This window comes from Schistocerca serialis, chromosome 1, assembly GCF_023864345.2.
Source record: "Schistocerca serialis cubense isolate TAMUIC-IGC-003099 chromosome 1, iqSchSeri2.2, whole genome shotgun sequence".
Classification (NCBI taxonomy): Eukaryota; Metazoa; Arthropoda; class Insecta; order Orthoptera; family Acrididae; genus Schistocerca; species Schistocerca serialis.
In genome coordinates, this window is record NC_064638.1 from 987,831,309 (window position 1) to 987,853,079 (window position 21,771).

The window sequence follows — 21,771 nt, forward strand, 5'->3', positions numbered from 1 at the left end:
CCATAAGGCGCTCACTTATCTGAATCAACTGTACGAATCGTGGTCCTATGCAAAAAATAAGGCCTAACGACGCCTTTGAATTACTGTGCGTGGACTTGTACGGACCTATGCCCAAGTCATCAGGAAACTTTGCCTACATTTTAGTAGTGCTAGAAGCTTTCTCCAATTTCATCAAACCATACCCGATTAGGAAAGCTACAGCCAAAGCGGTCTATAGCAAGCTTGTGAACGATTATTTTGTTCATATTGGTAAGCCCAAGGCGATTCTATCAGACAATGGGGCACAATTTACTTCAAAGTTGTGGAATGAAGGCATGGAAAGTAATGGGGTCGAGGTGATCCATATTTCAGCTTATTGTCCGGCTGGGAATCCTGCTGAGAGGTATATGCGCGAGCTAGGCCGACATTGCCGTACCTATTGCCATCACAACCATAGGGCATGGGGCAAATGTATAGCAGTATTTGAGAGAATTATGAACACCTTGAGACATGAATCAACGGGATTTTCTCCAGAGGAAATCCTGTTGGATGACAGAAGTAAAAGTTTAGTGGAAGAGATAATCAAATTCCCTCCACGGATTGACATTAGTATTGGTGTGAAAAAAGATCGTTTGTGAGAAGTAATGACGCTAAAAGCCGATGCTCGCATACGTCGTCATGACGCTAAAGCGCGTTTTGCTAAGTTTGCAATCGGAGACTTAGTACTTGTAAAAGCTCATGAGAAATCGAGCGAGATAGACAATGAAATCTCTAAATTTAAGTTTGTTTATAATGGACCATATAAAGTCATTGGTATACCTCACACAAATGCTTACTGCTTAGAGTATCCAAGCTCTGGAAAACTTTTAAGTATACAGACCATTGTAGACTTGAAATTGTACCAACCTAGGATTGATTAATACCAGAGAATGGGTAATTTGTACAGTATGTAAATATAGAGTGTAAGATTTAAACGATTTGCTAGATTGCCATGCTTTTGCCCGACCAAGAGGACATTAAAGAAGTTGTAATTAATAAGTAATTCATTTTTACTAAATGAGAGAGTGATTATTTATCAATTGAAAAATCCAAGCTGCTAGTTTAAGTTTTCAGCTGAGTCACAGTAAATTAAGCAATGTAAATATGATTTTGTAACTAGCTGTAAAATTTCATGAATATGTGTTTTACTAGTCATTGCCGATGTACTTAGACGCTGTTTTAAGTTTCAGGTTAGTACATGCGTGTGATGATGGACAGTGTTGAGTTATCAACTGTGATAGTGTTAATGGACTCCTTGAGATTAATCGGGAGTGGGTTTTTCCGAAATAATTCAGTGAAACGGACGTTCTGGAAATGCCGTTACAAGGGCGAGTGAGACCAAGCGTGCCGCACAGGCGGGCGCAACAATACTGGCGAGGCGGAGCCGCTGTCGGCTCTTGTGCCGCTGTCGGCTCTTGTGCCGCTGTCGGCATTCTTTGTAGTTGCGGGTACGGAAGGCGGAATTGTATTTCTTCCCGGACAGCTGATGTGAAAGAATTCTGCTGTCAATATTTATGCATTTGTCGATCTGCTGTATATTATTTTCTTGTTTAGCGTTAAGTGGACTCTCATGACGAGAATATTAATTATAAAAAGGTTATATAAAATGTGTATTCTATGTAATTAATTAGTAATTTGCGTATTTTGATATACCTGTTTTTTATGACCATGTACTCGGATTAATTTATAAATAGTAGTACATTTCTTGATGCTGTTAAGAATTTTGATTTTTTGAATAGCTAAACCATTTTCTATGTTTTCTATGAATCTTAATATGTTGTCAACCTGTTTTATTTTGTGTAAGATGACAGAGTGGAATAAGATTAGGAGTGTCTCCACTCAATTACTATGGTAAAAAAATTGGTTTATGGTTAATTAGCCTATTGCTAAATTTCTTGATGTTTTGATCATATGCATTTCTGCTGCTTTTTTTTCCTTTTTGGGACATTTTCTGAGTCTGTTTAGGTTACACGAACATCCTCTGACAATGTGGGGCACGTGTAACGCCGGAAATGCGTCTCCTCCTATTTCCATCTATTGCACTGCAAATTTTTTTCCTTATTTTGTTACCTGAAGAGATGACATTTCTGTGTCTTTATATGTTGTAATTGTTTTACTATTTGTATATGTTTACTTATGAATTTATGTCGATGCATAATTGGTTTGTTTTGTAAATATTATTTATATTTTTACGCTGCATCTGGCCTAGGGAAAACTATGCTATCGAATGATTACATCGATAGGTCGTGTGGAGAACCAAAGTGTGTAGGATCTTTGGGAGTGTTAACTCTGCTGCGTGGAGCACGGGCAGAGCAGCGGGATTCTGGCTGGGATGGTGCAGTGAGGCAGGTGTGTTGTGTGACACTCCCGCGAGTTGCCGCACTTTTGGGGTTAGGCAGCATGTAATTGCGCTCGACTTGCTATGATAGTTTCTGACACGGTGTCGCGGACGGGAAGCATTAGCTGGCGCACATCAAGAGCCCGTTTTGCCTGGTGACCGTGTCGAGAAGAAGGCGCGCCAACACCCACTTCTGCAACAGCGACGGCCGACAATGAGTGACTGTCACCACCTCCTCGATCGACGGCTTCAAACCTTCAATCAGCCAACAAGGAAGACTGGAAGCACGTAAAGTTTTAGAAATGTATGGCAGATCTCAGCTTTTCAAACTGATCCATTTTCATAACTAAATGACAGCAACGTAGCATGAACCTTTGTTGCTCATTGTCCCAATTGCATTACCATGCAGGGTCCCTTCCTTATCCGGAATGAACCCGAGTGTCTTTGAAATTCAAACGCCAGCATCATTTGATTTCACTGCTTTAATTTCAAAGTTTAGTTAAGGTATTCATAGCTGGCTACAATATTTAGATTACACAAGCTCAAATTTAGAGTGCGAGTTTTGTTACCACATGTTAGTTTACCTGTGACTGCAGCTCAGCTTGGTACATACAAAATTTTACTATTGTTAATTGTTCAGAATCATTTAATTCAAGTTCAAAGTAAAATCTCTTATTTCTAAATTGCGTAGATTCAAGTGGCTTTTGAAATGATTGTTTAGGTATTCCAAGACTAACCGTATTTTACTGAATTTCGATGTGGTTCACAAAGAAAGCTCACTATTAACCTCAGTCACTAAATTAACTTTCGATTTTCCGGTTTTATTAATTCTTTTGCTAAATTAAGTCAGAGTGTAGCGAAATTTATTACTTCTGACAAACTTTCAGTTTTCACACTACATGTGTCGACCTCAGTTGCCACGCTTCTAGTGCTAATTATATGTGTAATAACCTTTCTTTTTCAGTTACTATAGTAATTGTCCTTAGGACTGGCGACCGTAATTTCCCCCAAATCTTAAATATCGAATTACCGCTAGTTAATTGTTAACATAACGGCCGCATATTTACTTTCTTTATTAACTTTACCCCTTTTCCAAATTAATTTCCACCATTTTCATTTGCATTTTTCCTTTTCATTTAGATGTAACCCTTTCCTCCATCTTTACCGACAGATTAACTTCAGTGACGATTGCTTTTCCCAAATTTCCATTAGGTACACACGGTTCAATTTTTCACTGTCATTAAGCTTGATAAGTGAGGGGGAGGTCACACTTTGAACAGATCATTTCAAAATTTGGTATTCACTTGTAATAAATGGGTTAATACTGTTACATCTGCTTAGTGTAGTTGAATTCTTTATCATTTCTGAGGAGCTCCACCTCTTGTATTTAATATTCAGAAATTTTTTCTGTATTTTCTGTTTTAATTTAATGAAACAAAATAGAGTACGGAAAGTGTTCCGTAGAGCGATGTGTTCATCTATATTTTAATTTTTTGTAAACGATTGCTGTAAGAATAAATGGTAATATTTCAGTGCAGCTAAGTAAATTACGAGAATACTCATGGACAACCAACGAAAATAATATTCTTCAATGAAAGTTAGTACAATTTTCGTGGTACTATTAGGTTGTAAAACTACAATAGAACTGGATGGACTTTCTTGCGAAGTTTGTATGTTACATCCGGTAGACGAGTGATGATGCAGTACTTTACTGTAAATTTATGCAAACAGGTTTGCATTTTTACCTCGAGGACAAAGTCATCCTTATCTTCTCGTAACTATTTCTTGAAGAACAGTCTAAATGTTTATGCAAAAACCTCTCATCCTTTGTGTCATGCACGACGACGACGACGATGACGACGAGGGCTCGGACGACTTGAGTAAAGCACCCTCTCAGAGCGAGAAACTCAGATATAAGGCAGAGAGATTATAAATGGGCTATAATTTAAAGTTAGGGTCCCACTGGGTTTCATAAGATCACACGTATAAATAAGGATTATGGCGGAGAACTCCCGCGAGACTGTCGCCAAAGAGAAGTGATAGCGCAGATAGTGCCGTTCCTGCACGCCAGCGCTGTCTGCCAGGCAGACGGCGAAACGGCTGCGCCAAAATAAACGCCACTGCTTATTCTCGTGCCAAGGATTTCCTCGTATTTGTACGACTTTCTTTCTTGTCCATCGCGTCTGCGAAAAGTAGAGTGAGCAACGATAATTAATGTTGAAGTGCCTGTGTTTATGCAGTAACTGCATTTATTACAATACGTTGTCCACGAGATATGTATGCATCTCCAAAGACATACTTCATCGTACTTCTTCACAACCCAAGTACAGCAATTTCGTACCCACTGTATTTGTTTCAAGTACATAGAGACTGTTGGCAGACTCACCCTGGCTTCTATAAATTTCGTTCCAACCCATCAATCTCTTACTTATTTCTCCATCGTGATCGTTCTAACTCTTTCCATTATTGATTTCTGAACCCTTTCTGACAAAACCTGTAAGGCAACCTAGAACGTTTTCTGTTTGGATGGTATTTTAACTATCTGTCAGAGCTATAATTGAATTTTACTGTCGCTGGAATGAAGACATATTTTCATCAAATTTCTTCTGGAATTTCTTCAGACAAAAAAATTTTGTGATGCGAGAAGTAGAGCTCCAAGATAGATCATAGTCATCGATACTCATGCCATTGTGGAGGATAGTATTTTTGTTTGGGTATTGGCGACAGAACAGCACTTTTCATTTCATGAAGTTTATAGCAGACTGCGCCTCCTAACAGACGCAATCTGAGATTACCAGTAACGTAATTTGCTGAACTACTTGTTTATAACATGAAGTGTAACGGCGCTGTGACTCGTCTATGAGACACGGCAGAATTTACTTGCATGTTCGAGGGTGAGCCTCCAGAATACCTTCTGCCTCGTCAGTAGGCCATCGAAAATGTAGTGCAGAATTGAATTACAAACTTTCGAAGTCAAGAGATTTGCTTAATCAGTACACGCTTGGATGAAACCTTTCTAACAGAAAATTGTGTCATTTAACGAATGTGAAAAAACTGGATTAAAGATTTCTGTTAACTGCTTTTCAAAACACACTAGATTTTGTTGGATATAAATCAGTTTTTCTCTCACTGACTAGGTGATATACTAATATTCGCCATGATCTGTGTACTCCAAGTGCGAAGAAAACTTTTTCGTGTTAGCAGAAAAACTGCTACGTGTTTAATGCTGACGCATGAAACTTCATGAGTATACTCGAAAAATGACGCTAATTTCCCTGTAACTGTTCCGCTGTAGCTTTTTTGAGATGGAGTAGGTGATAAGAAACTTCCCCATTATGTTAGACAACGAGAAACATCACATAAACCCTACCAGGCGTAGGCTTACGGTGTACCTGATGCTGACATCAATTCAATGAGTTCTTTGTTGTTGCAGCACTGCCGCTTACGGCCCAAATCCCACTATTCACATTCAAAACAACGACGCAACGCTGCCATTGTTCTCATTTGGAGAGCTTTGTTGCTGTCGGTCAGTGCTATGCACCATTAACAACGGGCGTCGAAAAGAGCACTTCTACCGGCCAGGCAACAGAATGGGGTTAGCGCGCTGAATTCCCAACGGCAGTTCTTTATGCGGTCGCTGGAAAGGGAGAGTTGAGGGATACATCGAAGTACACACGGTAATTCCTAGTCTATGATACAAACGATACGATTCGCGGAAACATTGTATTCTGTTGCCGGTATTGCGTTTCCCGATCACTCTGTTTCATTATTAATTGCCTGACTTATAGGTTGTCAGCACGGTACCTCAGAGCATTTGGTCAGCGAAAGACTACCTTCGGTAACTAAAAAAAAAAAGTTTTCCTCTATAGAACGCGGAAGATTTCGTGATACATACACATAGGACCACTGACGAGAAACGACGAAGAAACAGATGGAAAGAAAGAAGACCAAAAGAAAGTCTCGCTCCTTTCGGATATCGGAGTCCTGCGTTCGATTACCTGCGAGGTCAAACATATTTCTTTGCTCAAGGACTCTGTGTTAGTGATGTGTCACTAATTTTACCTCATCTTCATCAAAGCGCAAGCCATCGAAGTGATCGAACAACTCCAGAGAGGGTGTCTCCGCTAGTAGCTCCATACGGTCATTTACCTGGGCAAAAAATCATCGGATTGCAGATTGAAGTAGTGTTTTCCGGCACGATCTCTGGCACCATGGACACGGGCATGTCTTTTTTCTTGGTAATTTTGAAGGTGTCGGGCAGTGTAAGAACGTAGAAATGCTTCTGGGGCAGACACACTTCCGCAGGTAGCAAACGGATTCGACCCGGCGACCTGTAAGATAAAATTAGCGAACGTTTCCTGATATTCTTTAGTTCACCCATGTTGATCATTCATACTCGCAAGCGTTGTCAGAGATGGATTAAGACTATCGAAAGGTGGGAGTTGTTTATGTCGAGCAATAATCCATGTTTCTGTTAACAAATACCTTGTGTGAATACTGGTGTGTGTCATATCACGAAGTTTCGCATATTATTTGTTGTACAGGGCTAGGATTAAATATACTCATTTTACTGGAATTCTGTAAATTCTCCCCTCCCCTCACCATCTTCCCTCTCCCCACCCACCCTCGTCGCCCACCTCCTTGTCGTTTAGTTTATCTTTAAATGCGTATGTGAAGTTAAATCCACGTGAATATATCTCTGGGATCGGGTTCCATAGGCGGCGCTCCAGGAACCAATACGCGAGGTGAATGTATTTCACAGTAGCATTGTTTCAGATAGCTTTTGAGCGTACGGCAAGAGAGGGCAGCTACCAATGTAATTTCGTATCGAATTGCACCAGAGATCGGAATAGACTCGTATTTGCCCCCCAGTAGTCCATGCTGGGGCTAAAATTTCAAGACCCTTAAGATGACAGGTTTAGGTACAGGCATGCTTAAACCTATCATCTTAAGGGTCATTTATAATTACAGGCAATCAACCAACGAATATCACTTGCCAATCTTCAGTCTCCTGTTCTGATTAAAGTTAGTGGCCTTTCTGTCGCCTGTTACGATGACAGCATCGAGAGAAATGTTTTATCGTAAGTTCACATGAACTAGAAAGAAAACTTCGAGATGCGAGAGATACGGTACTGGAAGATGAAGAATTACTTTAAAGAAAACTCTCAGGTTCTAGGTAAGCAATTTATCGAATAAGGAAGTAATGACTGTTACAGGACGTGCAGAGCATCAACTATTTAAATATTACGTACAGTTTGGAGGATACTTTTGGAAAATCACGGAAACCTCTAGCCCTGGTTATCTAAATCGAGTGAGTAAATAAACAATGTTAGAATCGTACTGTTACGTTTTACATCGCCCTGATAGTGTCTGTCTCAGAAGTAAGACCGACAGCACATAAGAAAAGGAGATGGCGTAAAGGGAAGAACCTAGAACCGACAGGATGAAAGACTAACTACATGTTGTAAACCAAAGAGGTGCATAAGATAGCTCATATCAGCGTATAAGTATTATAAAGAAAAAAATAATCATATGCATTTACATATTTGGCTCCTTTCCAACAGTTATTGTGAATTTGACTAAAAGCTAGTGACGATGCATACTTTCACTCTATGTTTACAATAATTTAAAAATTTAGACGGGAGTCTCTAGCTCGATCCAGTTTTAATGTCTGACAGATTGACCGCGACCTAGAACTGCTTGCAATCGCTAACGCAGAGGCCACTGCCTAGAGAAATCATTACAGAAGAGGAACAGAAACAGGCAGACAGAGTCAATGCTCCTGCACCAGCGCCCTCGGTTAATCCCCTCCGCGGTCATACAGTAGCGTCGGCAACAATTAAAGTAAACTACTCAAGCACTTAGTCGCATGTCCATTGTTTCCGTTTAGCTTTCTGTTTACTTGTACACAATTAAACGTGTTTACGACCTGTAGTGTAAAGTGTTGGGTGCCATGCCACCCGAAAAAGAAACGTCGTTTCGTGTATAGCTGACCATCCTGGGACATTTACATTTGACGGAGTTGTTTTATTTTTTTGAGTTACCGAGAAAAACGTTTGTTGCAAAAAAAAGTTTCAAATAGACCAGCATGTCAAGACAAGTCTTCATATCGCAAGGAATGCTGAAGAAAGGAGCACGACAACAACTACTGACAGCAGCGAGTTGCACTAGCAGGGATTTGTCCAAGGGTAACCAAAAAAGTCGGTTTAACATGGATCTATGTGAAGCATTCATTGAAAGCAATATTCCTCTTCACAAACTTACAAACCCTGTACTCGAAGGCTTCCTGCGCTAATATTGGTTACATCAAAATATACCCGATGAATCAACATTGCGTAAAAATTAGATTCCGACAATTTACGTAAATGTTCTGGAAGAAATACGCAATGAAATTAGGAACAGCATTATCTGGATTTCAGTTGACGAAACTACAGACACTTGTGGCCATTACATTGCAAATTTAATTGTTGGTGTTTTAAAAGAAGAGCTTTGTTCCTCCTATCTAGCGGCCGGCAAATAACTTGAAAAAGTAAATAACTCTACCTTGCCAGATTTGTGAATGAGGGTATTAGAAAAATATGTCCATAATCTTCTGCAGATGAAAGGGTGTTTGTGTTTATTTCAGATGCTGCTCCCAATATGATCAAAGTAGGAAAAGCATTCCTAGTATTTTCTCAAAATTTGATTAATGTGACGTGCTTTGCTCGTGGAGTACACCGCGTTGCCGAAGAAGTACGTTCCACGTTTGTGAATTTAAATAAACTAATTTGATCGACAACGAAAGTGTTTCTAAAGGTTTCTTCTCACGTCAAGTCCTGCAAAGAAAAACTACCAAAAGTGCCTTTACCTCCAGAACCAGTGGTAACTCGCTGGAGTACCGGGGTCGAGGCTGTGTTGTTTTACAATGAACATTTCGAGGCCATTAGAAGGGTATTAAACGATTTCGATACTGCAGAGGCTTTGGCAGTTTGCCAGTGCAAGGAAGCTTTTAATGATTCCGATATTAAAAAGACATTACTGTGATTAGCACTCATTTTCCCCATACATTTCCAAGTAAGGCTTGAAACTCAAGGTTTGGCGTTGAATAAAACTATTCAGCTAACGAATAAAATTATTCTAGTGATCTCCTCACTGCCGGGGTTATTCCCAAGAAAATTTAAAGAACAGTTTGAAAATATTTTAAACAATAACCCATGATTTGAACCCTTGTGTCAAGTTGATAGTTTTATTAATGGGAAGTATGAACTTTCACCACAAACAATAAGTGTCAACATATCACCCAAATTCAAATACTGCCCAGTTACCTCAGTTAATGTAGAACGGTCCTTTCCTGCTTATAAAAATATATCGAGTGATCGAAGACACAATCTTACCACCGAAAATTTGGGACAGTGCTTGGTCGTTTACGTTTACAGTAATATAAAAATATAAAATAAATTGTAAATTACGCTTTGGTCCAATAGTATTAACTAAATGTTAATGCTGTTCAAAAAATTCATGATTGTATGTTGTTTTTTAAATAAAATATTATGGAATATCTGAGCGTGCCCTAAGCGTGCGATATATCTCGAAGTTGCCGCGCGGAGTGGCCGCGCGGTTTGAGGCATAATGTCGTGGACTGTGCGGCCCCTTCTGCCGGAGGTTCGCGTCCTCCATCGGGCATCGGTGTGTGTTGTTCTTAGCATAAGTTAGTTTAAGTAGTGTATAAGTCTAAAACAATTTCAATACAACTTCTTATGTTAAAAGATCTCAAGTGGCAGTACCCATCAGTTGCGAAAGGCGTATGTTTAGGAGCGTTGTACATAGTATCTAAAGCACTAAGAAAATTTATCTGAACAACGTAAAACCATTTCACCAAATTTCTTCGTTAAAGGTAAAAAACAAAGAGCCCCTCCCCCTTTTCGACGAACAAATCCACCCCAAGATATGTTATCCCTCCAGATATTACGCTGTGCTCTTCATCCGTGTGATATTCTATATTGTTTGCTACGACTGGCGAATCATCTGGATTTTGTTGCTACAGTATCAGATTCTTTAACGTATAAATTGCAAATGAAGGTTTGCCAACACTCTGCCAGCTAAGAGAGCTCAATGTGCTTGGGAAATAGGGTTAACTCGTAAAGGAGCGCGAATATGTCAAAATGTTCTGATTTAAACGTCTTTAATGCTATCAGACAGGTTGAAAATAAGTTCCTCTGTCTTAAATTCCTAACTCTGTCCAGGACATACTCGCCTTTTTTGTGCCATGATACGAGAATTTTTCATTCTGGTTCTCAAATTTTACACCACCATAATTCTGATATCTGACCGCCATAGCTTGGCAACTGATGCTGCTTTTTGTTGACTTGGGCGACGACTGATCCAGTACAGGTTTTTTTTTAATTTTGTTTCGAATCATGTTGTCTGAGTTCGGCATCTGTACACTGGCTCCTCTATAGTTAGGGGCGGTATGGCTGTAGCCTGCTGCGTCCTACGACCACACAAGCCTCACCACAACATGTAGGTCACATGCCTACCGGATATTTTTAGTTTTTTTATTACTTTTCGAATTTCAATTTTTCATTTTTACACCTTTGTTACTTTGCTATTATTTTATCTTTTTATTTTATTTATTTTTTTATTTTTTTATTTATTATTTAACTGTCAAACATTTTGTTCATATGCGCATGAGACTGCATACGAAAACGTAAGAAAAATAGCCATGAGTAGTTAATACAGTGCACAGCGTAACAGCAAACTTAAATACGATACAGAACGAAATATTAAATACTCTGCGAAGTTTATGACAATAGTGTGTATAAATGGTTTATATTGCATAGATAGACTTACGATACGTCCGTGTTACATACAGAAATTCACGATGCAAATGAAAATGTAGAATGATTGTACAAAAGAGGATGTTTCATGTGAAGCAGCTACTTCGAAAGTTAGAAAGTTTTTTTAATCTCCTCCTGTTCACAGAGCGCTGTTTTGTCAGATAGCGTTGGGACGGCTAAACGCTTAATTTAACAGCATCATAAGACTGTAGAATATTGTAGTTCTTAAAAGTAGTTATAAAGTAACCCACGCCATCATCTGACCAACCTGGTAATGAACTGCTGCATTATGTTTCAAAAGCCAAAATGTAATGATGATTAATACATTTATCTGATGAAAATATCCGGATATCGCCATATAATGCGAAACTAACCAAAAGAGGTCACCAAGGGCGGGCTCGGAAGCTAAAAAAGAGGCTGGGAGTATTTTGTTCTCGGTAGGGAAATAGTAAAAGCTAAATGAGTCGGTCAGGAGAGGTCAATCAGTTTGAGCGTGGACTAACCACTAGGTATCACCTGAGTAACATATCCATCAGGGCCATTTCTGCCTTTCTAAACCTGCTAGTGTTGATGTGATTGTGATGTGGAAACGCTAGAGAACGAATCAAACGGCGCAGAATACGGGGATATAGGGAGTGGTGAGCGAGAAAACCTAATCAAGATTCCACAATTATATTTAGCACCAATAATTTACATAAGGCGCACGCTGGAAGACTGAGAACGTCTAATTATTCACATAAGAAAATGCAGATTATTATCAGTCTGTCTACCATATATCAATTGCTATACACATGAAAAAGGTGCCAGTGAAACCCAACATTTTTTTATTATTTTGAGCTTTCCTCAGTACAGAGGCTTCTCTACAACATAATAATTTACTTGGAAATTACAATACAGACAATAAACGTTCTTAAACTATATTTTCAAAATATTCCTCCAGATGTTTCGATCTTGTGTGTCCTCTTCCTCTGCGCCCATTCTCCTCATTGTGTGTTGTACATTTTGGAGCCAGTTGGTCATTGGTCGTTTTCTTCTTCTCCTCTCCGGTTCCCACTCCAGTATCAATTTTGGTATTCTGGTTTTCTCCATTCGTCGTACATGCCCATACCACTTTAACTTCTTCCTATCCATAACGTCATATATTCTTTCTTTTATTTCCATTCTCCTTATTATTTCGGTGTTCCTTACCTTTTCTTTCCTGGAGATTCTTGCCGATCTTCTCCAGAAGTGCATCTCTAGAGCTTGTAATTTTTTAATGTGCTTCATGTTAATTTCCAGGTCTCCGTTCCATACAGAACTACACTTTCTAATATGGATTTGTATATTAATTTTTTAGTTCTGCTCATTACATTTCTGCTCCATAAAACTGAGTTAAGCATCCCAATGACCCTCCGTCCGCTACTAATTCTTTTATTGATTTCTGACTCTGATTTTCCCTCGATTTCTAAAATGGATCTCAAATAACAAAACCCCTATATTCACAGCGACAATAATAAGATAAATATTGCTACAATTAATACAGTGGGGCATTATAAATTGTGAATGTATATTAATAATGAATCACGATGCGCGAGCAACAAACCGCTGACTCTTCGACTTCGAGTGACGAGACGATGCAATAAGAATCAACTGACAGTTTAATTAATTTGTCTAATTGACAAGACATTTGACTATTTAAGTAGTTGAGGATTGAGACTGTTGATTTAAACCAAAATATTCGCAACTTACGAGGAAACCTACCGATCTGCGGTTAAAACTTCTTCAGATGGTTCAAATGGCTCCAAGCACTATGGGACTTGAAATCTGAGGTCATCAGTCCCCTAGACTTAGATCTACTTAAACCTAACCAACCTAAGGACATAACACAGAAAATGGGAAAAGCGATTAATGCTATTTTAATAACAATGCCGACAGAAACGAGCAATAAACACATGGCATAAAAATTGGAACAGCGTTACTGAGCCAGTAATGTATCTGTTTCCCAGTAATGTGGCCTATTAAATTCCTAATTCCAGCTATTGTCCACAATTAGCAAAATCTTTTATGATAAATTTGGGGGGAGCGAAATTCTTGAAACTGAAATTATCCCACTTTAGGTCCTCATGATTGCAGAGTTTTTGTTGTTACGTTAATATACAGGGTGATCCATTGATCGTGACTGGGCCAAATATCTCTCGAAATAAGCGTCAAACGAAAAAACTACAAAGATCGAAACTTGTCTAGCTTGAGGGGGGAAACCAGATGGCGCTATGGTTGGCCCGGTAGATGGCGCTGCCATAGGTCAAACTTCGTTTCTTTAAATAGAAAATCCCATTTCGTATTACATACTCGTGTAGTGCGTAAAGAAATATGAATGTCTTAGTTGGACCACTTTCTTCGCTTTGTGGTAGGAGACGCTGTAATAGTCACAACCATATGGATCACAATTTTAGACGAACAGTTGGTAACAGGTAGGTTTTTTAAAATTAAAATACAGAACGTAGGTACGTTTTATGTCGGTTGTTCCAATGTGATACATGTACCTTTGTGAAATTATCATTACTGAGAATGCACGCTGTTACAGCGTGATTACCTGTAAACACCACATTAATTAAATAAATCCTCAAAATGATGTCCGTCAACCTAAATGCATTTGGCAATACGTGTAACAACATTCCTCCCAACAGCGAGTAGTTCGCCTTTCGTAATGTCCGCACATGCATTGACAATGCGCTGACGCATGTTGGCAGTCGTTGTCGGTGAATCACGATAGCAAATATCCTTCAACTTTCCCCACAGAAAGATATCCGGGGGCGTCAGACCCACTGAACGAGCGGGCCATGGTATGGTGTTTCGATGACCAATCTACCTGTCATGAAATATGCTGTTCAATACCGCTTCAGCCGTACGCGAGCTATGTGCCGGACATCTATCATGCTGGAAGTACATCGCCATTCTGTCATACAGTGAAAAACATCTTGTAGTAACATCGGTAGAACATTACGTAGGAAATCTGCATACATTGCACCACTGAGATAGACATCTATAAAATGGGGGCCAATTATCCTTCGTCAATAACGCCGCACCATACATTAACACGCCAAGGTCGCTGATGTTCCACTTGTCGCAGCCATCGTAGATTTTCCGTTGCCCAATAGTGCATATTATGCCTGTTTACGTTACCGCTGTTGGTGAATGACGCTTCGTCGCTAAATAGAACGCCTGCAAAAAAATTTGTCATCGTCCCGTAATATCTCTTGTGCCCAGTGGCAGAACTGCACACGACGTTCAAATTCGTCGCCATGCGATTCCTGGGGCATAGACATATGGTACGGGTGCAATCGATGTTGATGTAGCATTCTCAACACCGACGTTTTTGAGATTCCCGATTGTCGCGCAATTTGTCTGCTACTGATGTTGCGGATTAGCCGCGACAGCAGTTAAAACACCTACATGGGCATCATCATCTGTTGCAGGTCGTGGTTGAGGTTTCACATGTGGCTGAACATTTCCTGTTTCCTGAAATAACGTAACTATCCGGCGAACGGTCGGGACACTTGGATGATGTCGTCCAGGATACCGAGCAGCACAAATAGCACATTCCCGTTGGGCATTTTGATCACAATTGCCATACATCTACACGATATGACCTTTACCGAAATTGGTAAATGGTCCATTTTAACACGGGTAATGTATCACGAAGAAAATACCATCCGCACTGGCGGAATGTTACGTGATACCACGTACTTATACGTTTGTGACTATTACAGCGCCATCTATTACAAAGCGAGAAAAGTGGTCCAACTAAAACATTCATATTTCTTTACGTACTACACGAGTATGTAATAAAAATGAGGGCTCCTATTTAAAAAAGCAAACGCAGTTGATATCCGTTTGACCTATGGCAGCGCCATCTAGCGGGCCAACTATAGCGCCATCTGGTTTCCCCTTTCAAGCTAGACGAGTTTCGTTCTTTGTAGTTTTTTCGTTTGATGCTTATTTCGTGAGATATTTGGCCGGGTCACTATCAATGGACCACCCCGTTTTTGTCACATTTTAGCACGTCATACAGTCTTTTGAATTTTCACATTGTTGTTGTTGTGGTCTTCAGTCCTGAGACTGGTTTGATGCAGCTCTAATCATACAGTAAAGCTGCATGCCCTCGGGAAAAATTACGGCTGTAGTTTCCCCACATTAACAAAGCCGAAATTACATTGTTCTCTCATAATACATAAATACGTCCAATCACATGAGAGGCATGCTTGCTACTGCTTCACTCTGCGGTAGTTACCTTATTCCAAAGGGTTTACAACAGTCTTGACAAATGAATTTCTATTAATTCCGATTATTAATTCATAAATAAATCAAGCAGTAAACACAATAAACAACACTAGATTGCGCAATTAATAATAAAAATTTTAAGTGTGCGACATAATTCGTAATTTCAAATGTTTCCCAAAAAAGAAGTGCAACTGTACATTCAGAGCTTGTACTTATCGATTGTAACATCGAAAATAAAGTAATTCCTTTTTATAAATTTTAGCTGGAGATATAACATATTGTGTATATAATTATACGAAAGTTTTCAGAAAAGCAGCTGAGATAATATTGACCAGTTCAAGATTCGAAAAAAATACTGGTATCGACAACGACTGTTGAGGAAAAGTAATCCTAGAGGAGGATGTTCCGTTACAATGGTACATGTGTGAACGCAGTGTGCAAGATTTGCCCCACCTGCTCTGTGTTTTACTTTCTCACAGTCGTCGTCGGACAGCAATTGTATTACGGAATGTCACCGTAGCTAGTCTGGAAGTATTTTACAAACTGCGGTATCAGTGAAATGCAATACTCCATTTTCTGCAAAAGATTAAAAACGGGAAGCGTCACAACAAACTTGCTTAACAGTTCGTTCATAGCTTACCATTAAAAATAGAAAATAGCTGATTTGCTACGTGGGTGTACACAATATGCCTCTACCTGCTCGCAGTTCTCGAAAATGGACAAATTAGAACGGAAAATAGAGTTCTTCAATCTCAGTTTTCACCCTTCAGCATTGACTATTTGTAATGCCCAAATAGTGGTAGCATCCTCAATTATAACACGATATTTGAGGGTAGATTCAAAAATTTAGAAACACTAAGCGAATAATGGTGGTTTTACTGTAGTATTCAACCACGTATCTTATTTTAAAGAATAGCAGAGAATAGTGTATGGGCTAAGTCTAATTTATTTGCGTATTTAATATAATATTTTGATTCTATGCATCTTGAACTGAGATAGTCCTAATTTTTCAGACTTTGTTTCATTTCTCCGTTTGTTACACGAAGTTACAGAAATAAAAAACCGAAAATCAGATATTTCAGAAACAAGTTTTTTGAACGGTTGTAAAAGGAGGTTAAACTGGCGTTTAAACAAAATGATATAATCGAAAACCGGTTGTTTCAGCGATAACCACTTTCCCTATGAAGAGAATGATATGCAGTAGTTTTTATCTTGTGTATCTTTGCTGTGTGTTGTGACCAGTGTTAGTAGTAAAACACAAATGGAATTTGGGGAAAGGATTTAATAGTTGCATATGTAAAAGGTTTTTCCGTCCTGGTTCTCGAGACAAACTGCAAGATAGTATGGACTCTAGGGCAGAAAGCTGATTCTTACAGGAAGAACTTTGACCACAATGGGGAAATGAAGAGCATTTGTACACTAACAAGGCACTGTCGAGCAAGGAGAACAAGGAAAACCTTAGAGTCAGTTTTATGTATCAACCATATACAGGAACTAAAAAAGAACGTGAAAGAGAAGACGATGAACAAGAGTACAAAACTGCATGGCGGCGAAACTTCAGTGACCCAAGACAAGACTACCGTAATGGTGAGTCAGAAATTCACAAATAACCATTTGGTATACAAGTGCGTAATGTAAAGTACATTAAATGTGGGGACACAGTAACACAGATAAAGAATGTCCTCTATATAATCAGTCATGAATTGCTGTAAACATAACTTCTTCTTTTGATACTAATTCGTCACTGAAGCGGATGAAGGAGGATGGACTTAGGATGGAAAAGAACGCACTTTCTTTCACAGAGCTCAGTGAATGTGGAGTCAAATGATAATAAGCTGAAGTCTTCGATACTGAGATGCTGAAATCTATCTAAATAAGAGAATAAAAAGTTTTTGAGAGGATTACATGAATTGGACAAAATGGAAACTGGGCATTCAAAGATAAGAAGAAAGAAAAGCAAAATTCATTCAGAACACAACAAAGACGATGTTACACACCGTTATTAATTCAGCATGAGAAGAAGAAAAAGAAATAAGAGAAAACAGCAAGCAAGAAACTTCCTGATGACTACGAGAAGAAACGCAACTAAAAATCTGGCCAACCGAAACCTACAGTTGTCTTCTTCTGCCTCAAGATTAAGCAATAGTAGTGAAGGCAATAGCAGTGGAGCAAAATCAAAAGCAAAACAAGATTCAAAACATTACCATTAAAACATGGAATCTGAAAATAAAACACACTTACACAATGATGAACAATCCCCCTGAAAATCGAGAAAGTCAGAAGAAAATTAAGCAGAAAAGAAGCAATGTATGATATTATGGACAAGTAACGTTTACAGTAGTTTTCTTTACAGATCCTTTATTTTTAATTGACATTGATTTATATGCTCTCCGTGATTTATGTTTGTTAAAAAATGTAATGCGTGATGCCATTCTACGATAATTTTTGTGTATTAATTTCATACGTTGCTGTTATGTTAATTATTTTTAGCGATACTTTGTGATATCTTTTCCATTTGTGAAACTGAAGCAACCACACACTTTACAAATCCAGATTTGTGATTCATTCGAGAGTGCAGGTAGCACTCTGCTAGATACAACGTTTTCTTTTACTGTAGGATAAACTGTACAAAAGGAGCTTATGAAATAAGATTTATAATGACTTGTGAAAAAAGAATTTAAATAAAAAATCGGTCGAAGTGGCTGACTGCCAAGAGACGTGACCCGAATCAATTCCTGGTCTTCCCTAATGGCGGACTCAAAAGTCTGTAAAGCCTATGTCGGTCAGGAGAGCAGTGTGCTGATCTCATAACCGCAAGCCATTTAGAGTCACTAGTCTTCTGACTGGTTTGATGCAGAATTCCTCTTCTGTGGCGACCTTTTCTTCTTAGAGTAGCACTTGAAACATAGGTCCCCAATTATTTTCTGGGTGTATTTCAATCTCTGTACAGTTTGTACGCTTTTTGACCTCTACAGCTCCCTCCAGTACCATGATAGTTATTCCCTCAAGTCTTACCAGATGTCCTATCATCCTGTCCTTTCTTCTTGACAGCGTTTTCATGTATTACTCTCTTCGGGGATTCGAAGGATAACCTCCTGATTTCTTACATCATAAGTCAACCTAATTTTCTACATTCTTCTGTGGCACCACATCTCAAATGCTTAGTGTCTGTTCTGTTCTGCTTTCCCAAAAGTCCATGTTTCACTATTATACGATGATGAGCTCCAAACGTACATTCTCGGAAATTTCTTCCTCAAATTAACGCTTATGTTTGATACTTGTAGACTTCTCATAGTGATTATGAATGCCGTATCTGCCAGTACTATCTGACTTTTATGGCCTCCTTCCTCCGTTCGTTATGTGTTATTTTACTCTGTACGTAGCAACACACATCTACATCGTCATCACTATTTCTTACGTTCAATTTGTCCCTATTCTCAATTCTGCAACTTCTCATTATTTTCGTCGTTTTGTACTCAAACCATATTCCGTACTCAATAGACAGTCCGCACCATTCAGCTTGTCCTGTAAGTCTCCTTCACTATCGCTCAAGCTAGTAATGTCGTAAGCAAATCAAATCATACATATTCTATGTTGTTCGCCCCGGTAGCTGCCTAGGTAGCAGAATTCCTTAACTTCATTGACTTCGTCACCATCAATCCTGATGTTAAGTTTCTCGCTGTTCTCATTTCTGCTACTTCTCAATACCTTCGTCTTTCTCCGATTTACTCTCAAACCATGCTGTGTACTCATTAGACTGTTCATTCCATTCAGCAGATCATTTAATTTTTCTTCACTTTCACTCAGGATAGCAATGTCATCAGCGAATCGTATCCTAAGGGCCCGGGTTCGATTTCCAGCTGGGTTGGAAATTTTCTCCGCTCAGGGACTGGGTGTTGTGTTGTCCTAATCATCATCATTTCATCCCCATCGACACGCAGGTCGCCGAAGTGGCGTCAAATCGAAAGACTTGCACCAGGCGAACGGTCTACCCGACGGGAGGCCCTAGCCACACGACATTTCCAACTGGAATATTAATTCCACTCTTGAACTTTTCTTTTACTTTCGTCATTTCTTTTTTTTTTTTTTGGTCATCAGTCTACTGACTGGTTTGATGCGGCCCGCCACGAATTCCTTTCCTGTGCTAACCTCTTCATCTCAGAGCAGCAATTGCAACCTACGTCCTCAATTATTTCCTTGACGTATTCCAATCTCTGTCTTCCTCTAAAGTTTTTGCCCTCTACAGCTCCCTCTAGTATCATGGAAGTTATTCCCCCATGTCTTAGCAGATGTCCTGTCCATTCTCCTTATCAGTGTTTCCCACCTATTCCTTTCCTCTCCGATTCTGCGTAGAACCTCCTCATTCCTTACCTTATCAGTCCATCTAATTTTCAACATTCGTCTATAGCACCACATCTCAAATGCTTCGATTCTCATCTATTCCGGTTTTCCCACAGTCCATGTTTCACTACCATACAATGCTGTACTCCAGACGTACATCCTCAGAAATTTCTTCTCAAATTAAGGCCGGTATTTGATATCAGTAGATTTCTCTTGGCCAGAAATGCCTTTTTTGCCATAGCGAGTCTGCTTTTGATGTCCTCCTTGCTCCGTCCGTCATTGGTTATTTTACTGCCTACGTAGCAGAATTCCTTAACTTCATTGACTTCGTGACCATCAATCCTGATGTTAAATTTCTCGCTGTTCTCATTTCTGCTACTTCTCATTACCTTCGTCTTTCTCCGATTTACTCTCAAACCATACTGTGTACTCATTAGACTGTTCATTCCATTCAGCAGACCATTTAATTTTTCTTCACATTCACTCAGGATAGCAATGCCATCAGCGACTCGTATCATTGATAGCCTTTCACCTTGTACTTTAATTCAACTCCTGAACCTTTCTTTTATTTCCATCATTGCTTCCTCGATGTACAGATTGAAGAGTAGGGGCGAAAGGCTACAGCCTTGTCTTACACCCTTCTTAATACGAGCACTTCGTTCTTGATCGTCTATTAGATTTTCGTCCCCCTTTACATACTGCATTACCCTTTCAATATCTTCATACACTTCCTCTATCTGTTCATCTTCAGCTTGCGACGTCGGTATGTATACTTGAAATATCGTTGTTGGTGTTGCTCTGCTTTCGATTCTGATTAGAACAACCCGGTCACTGAACTGTTCACAGTAACACACCCTCTGCCGTACCTTCCTATGCATAACGAATCCTACACCAGTTATACCATTTTCTGCTGCTGTTGATATTACCCGATACTCATCTAACCAGAAATACTTGTCTTCCTTCCATATCACTTCACTGACCCCTACTATATCTAGATTGAGCCTTTGCATTTCCCTTGTCAGATTTTCTAATTTCCCTACCACGTTCAAGCTTCTGACATTCCACGCCCCGACTCGAAGAACGTTATCCTTTCGTTGATTATTCAATCTTTTTCTGATGGTAACCTGCCCCTTGGCAGTCCCCTCCCGGAGATCCGAATGGGGGACTATTCCGGAATCTTTTGCCAGTGGAGAGATCATCATGACACTTCTTCAATTACAGGCCACATGTCCTGTGGATACACGTTACGTGTCTTTAATGCAGTGGTTTCCTTTGCCTTCTGCATCCTCATGTCGTTGATCATTGCTGATTCTTCCGCCTTTAGGGGCAATTTCCCACCCCTAGGACAAGAGAGTGCCCTGAACCTCTATCCGTTCCTCCGCCCTCTTTGACAAGGCCGTTGGCAGAATGAGGCTGACTTCTTATGCCGGAAATCTTCGGCCGCCAATGCTGATTATTTATCAAAATTTAGGCAGTGGCGGGGATCGAACCGGGGACCGAAGACGGTTTGATGCTGAATCAAAGACGCTACCCGTAGACCACGGGTCCAAGTCGTTATCACTTCTTCGATCTGCAGATTGAAAAGTACCGATAAAAGACCACATACCTCTCTTAAATCCATTTTAATCCGACAGCTTCGTTTTCTGTCTCCCACTCTTATTAATCACTCTTCGTTCTTGTACACTACAGCTTGTACTATTTTTCTCAGAATTTCGAACATCTTGCACCATTTTGCAATTACCAACTTCCAGCACGCTGGGATTGCTGTGAGAGAGCAACTTCTGTTAATCGGTACAAACAAAAACTAGCCTAAAGTAACAAATTTCACTTTTTTTGTTCACTCGATGACTAATTTCGTGCTGAGACTCATTTCCAATCGTAACATAGTCAAAAAAGATATTACTGAAGATGTGTAAACCATGTCAGAAATGTGAAGCGAACAGCGAAACTTCTATATTAAAATTTTTTTCTACTTCTATTGCTGAACGAAATGAGGAG

At 39.5% G+C, this 21,771-nt stretch overlaps 1 pseudogene; it reads left to right on the plus strand.

The window, feature by feature from the left end:
* Positions 1–4,190: 4,190 nt before the first annotated feature.
* On the plus strand, positions 4,191–17,260 carry LOC126453915 (corepressor interacting with RBPJ 1-like; annotated as a pseudogene).
* Positions 17,261–21,771: the final 4,511 nt, after the last annotated feature.